Genomic DNA, 3,966 nt, shown 5'->3' with positions numbered 1-3,966 from the left:
TTTTCCTTTTGAAATTTTTTTTTTAACATTTTGCAATTATGTATTCTACATTTTAGGTTTTTAAAAATGTATTTGGTACAGGGTCTGCAGGGTCTACAGGGTCTCACTCTTAGTGATCCTCCTGTTGTCAGCCTCCTAAGTGCTGGGATTACAGGGACGTGCCATCATGCCCAGTCTCACTCACTGTCTCAGTGCACCTGGGGGCAGGGCTGGCATAGCACGCTGGGGATTGAATCACAACATTTTGGATCTTATCAACTCTTTCAGATTCTCATACTCAATATGATGTTTTCACATGGTTTATTTTACTAATGAGTATTGTCTCAAGTTGCATCCATTTACCTATAAAGGTCCCCAGCTTATACATTTTTACAGCTGAATAGTACTTCATTGTATAAAAAGACCCTACCTTTTTTTTTTTTTATCCATTTCTCAGTTGATGGACATTTAAGTTTCTAAGAATTAGCTATTACAAATTGTGGTGCTACAAACATGGGTGCACATATATGGCTGTGGTAACTTAAATTAACATGATGTCTTTAATTCTTTATTTTTATTTTATTTTATTTTATTTTTTATTTTTAATTCTTTTTTTTAAAATAATTTTATTGAGAAACAAATAGCAATGAGACAGTTTCAAAACCGATTTCTAGCAGTTTCAATAATACATTGCATCTTGTTCTTAGTGGTTATTCATTGTACAAGATGCAGACATATCCTGCCCACAAACAGTATTAGAATTAATCTATTCATTGAATAAAAATATGGAATGCTTCACGAATCTGCGTGTCATCCTTGCAAGGCACCATGCTAATCTTCATTCCAGTTTTAGTATATATGCTGCCAAAGCAAGCATGAGCACTGTTCATAAAATACCGCTTTAGCGGAGACCTTCATAACAAACAACCACACAAATACACAATCATCTTTAACTTATGAATACATTAATTTGATTTCACGATTGTCATACATTCATATTTACAATATAAAACCCAAACATGACCTCTGCAAGGACATATACTTTTATGCATTTATAATCCATTTATTGAAAAATCCTACTGTCTCCTTAAGAACAACAGTAAGAAAAGAAGCCAACTATCTTTATCAATGGCAACCTGGCCTCATAGGCCTCTGGCAAATCTTTGTTTTCCTCTCATTTTTTTTTTTTTTAATGCATTTGGTTGTTGCAGGGTTTCACTATGCAGCTTAGAGTCCTGGTGATCCTCCTGCTTTCAGCCTCCCCAGCACTGGGATTCCAGTTGTGGGCCACTACAGCCCTGGGGGCAGGGCTGGTGCAGCATGTGGTGCCAGGGAGCGAATCTTGGTCCTTGTACTCACCTACAGGGGCTTTAAGTCCACTGAACTATCTCACTGGCCCTCCTTCCATTCTTAAAAATACTCTATTTCCTCCTGTGTCTTCTTCCCATTTCAATGATTTTCTCCCTATTTCTCAGTTATCGAAAATGTCCAATGTAGAAATACTTTCGAGGCTGAGGAAGGAAGGCCCTGAGTTCAAGGCCAGCCCAAACTGCATAGGGAGACTGGAGACCATGTCTCAAAAAGACAAATTAAAAAACCCAAACCAAAAAATGTCACAATTATACAGTGAGTCCCTGTCTTAAAAAAAACAAGACCCAAAGACAATGCAGACAAACAGTAATACTGGAAAGCAAATTCCAAGGCAGCCACTATCACTTTACCCAGTCTCCCTATTTCAGTAAAACCAGGTCTTCCATCACAATTCCAGCATAGTTACTTTTTCTCCTGTTTAAAAAAGTTCTCTAGATGCTTCAAATCCTTCATATCCTCTGAAATGTGCCTTAGAGTCACTTTTCTGTTGATCCAATTGTTTCATTTATTCTTTCAATCTTTTTTGGGGTTTTGGATGAAGGATATTTTTTTCTGTCTTCAACTGACATGCAACCATTACGAAACTGCTCAAACCACTCCAGACTGTCTCCATGGTCACTGCACTATCACCATACACTAATTTTAACATTTCATGTGTTTCTTTAGCTGTTTTTTGCAGTCTGAAACAAAATTCCACATTAATACATTGTTCATGATCCATTTGCAGCAGCGTTGAAAACACCTTCTCTCAATTCTAGCTTACAACCTACTGATGCTGACTCATTAAGAACTTTTCAGTGTTCCTAAGATTCCATTCCTGTATCGAGGAATCCCCCTTTTTCCTTTGGATGGCACTTAGACTCAGCAGCAGCATTCAATGCACTTTTGAGCATGTCTCACATGTGAATGGCCAAATCCAGTGTGGCTCCTTCATCCATGAAGACGAAACGTGAAATACCTTTGTGCGAAAGATGGAGCGAGCCATGAGCAGCCATATTTATACCTCTGATATCTTTAATTCTTCTGGAAAGATACTCAGAAGAAGAATAGCTGGTCAAATGGGACTTCCAGTCCTTTTTTTCCCCTTCACTACTGGAGACCAAACTTGAGACCTTACACTTGCCAAGTAGGCGCTTATGCCATTGAGCTATATCCCTGGCCCTCAAATCTTGTTTTATGAGGAATCGCCACACTAATTTCCAAAGTGGTTGCACCAGTCTGCACTCCTACCAACAGTGGAAAAGAATTCCTTTTTCCTGATAGCTCCCTTAACATTTGCTATTGCTTGATTTATTGATAATAGCCATTCTTTCTGGGGAGAGGTGGAATATCACTGTTTTTTTAATTTGCATCTCTTGAAATGACCAGTGATGTTAAATATTTTTAATATATTTATTTACTGTTTGTATTTCATCGCTTCTCGGCCTTTTGGCTAAGATCAAGTGTACTGTTTGTATTTCTTCATCTGTAAAGTGCTTATTAATCTCAGATGCCTGTTTTTGGATTGGGTTTTTAAGTTTGGGAAGTCTAATTTTTTTTGAGTTCCGTATACATTCTCAACAGTAATCCTTTATCTGAGGAACAGCTGACAAACATTTTTCCCCCACATTGTGGGTTGTCTCTTTACTCAGTTGGTGATTTTTCTTACTATGCAGACACTTTTAATAAGATGAGATCCCAGTTGTTGATTCTTTGTAATAGTTCCCATATGATCAGGGTTTTATTCATAGTCTTTGCCTACACCATTGTCTACAGGGGTTTTAGCTCTTCTATCTTCCAGCAGATTTAATGTTTCTTTTTAAATATTTCAATCTTAGATGCATTTTGAATTCAGTTTAGTGCATGGTGAAATATATGAGTCCAATTTTAATCTTCAGCATGGGCAAAACCAGGTTTTCTAGCACCATTTACTAAAGATACTATCTTTCGTCCAGTGAATGTGTTTGTCATCTTTGTCAAAGTTCAGGTGAGTTGTGTCTGCACCTTTTCATCTGTGATACTGATCTTCAGTCTGTTTTTTCTTTTTCCAGTAGGCTTATAGTATAGTTTGAAGTCAGGGATTGTCTTGCCCCTGCCTTGCCTGTGTTGCCTGAAACTCCCTTTGTTATTCTAAATCTCTTTTGATTCCAAATGAATTTTAAGATTTTTTTTTCTAATTCTATAAGAATTATTGGAATTTGGATTGGGATTTCTTTGAATCTATCTAACTGTTTTAGAACTATGGTCATTTTTACTATATTGGTTCTTCCCATACCCAAGAGCAAATGATATATTTCCATTTTCTGACATCTGTTTCAATATCATTTTTCAGAGTACTATAGTTTTCAATGTAGAGGTCTTCTACATCCTTTATAGATTGACTCCTAGGTGTTTCATTTTTTTGTGATGCTATTGTTAAAGATGAGTTTGTTATTTGTGTACAGGAAAGCTATTGATTTTTGAGTGTTGACTGACTTTTTATCCAGCTATGCTACTGTCTCAGTTACTCTTTTCTCATTGCTGGGACAAATACCTGACACCCAAAATGAAGGAAGGAAAGTTTTATTTAGCTCACAGTTACTGGAGGTTTCAGTTCATACTCCACTGGCTCCAAGGCAGAGTGGCACATGGCAGAGA

General features: G+C 37.0%; 1 pseudogene; it reads right to left on the bottom strand.

Moving 5' to 3' along the window:
* Nucleotides 1-758: 758 nt before the first annotated feature.
* Nucleotides 759-856, bottom strand: LOC111817930 (annotated as a pseudogene).
* Nucleotides 857-3,966: the final 3,110 nt, after the last annotated feature.

Source organism: Octodon degus, unplaced genomic scaffold, assembly GCF_000260255.1.
Source record: "Octodon degus isolate 3935 unplaced genomic scaffold, OctDeg1.0 scaffold00074, whole genome shotgun sequence".
NCBI lineage: Eukaryota > Metazoa > Chordata > Mammalia > Rodentia > Octodontidae > Octodon > Octodon degus.
The sequence above is the reverse complement of the archived record's forward strand: the minus strand, read 5'-3'. Positions and strand labels throughout refer to the sequence as shown.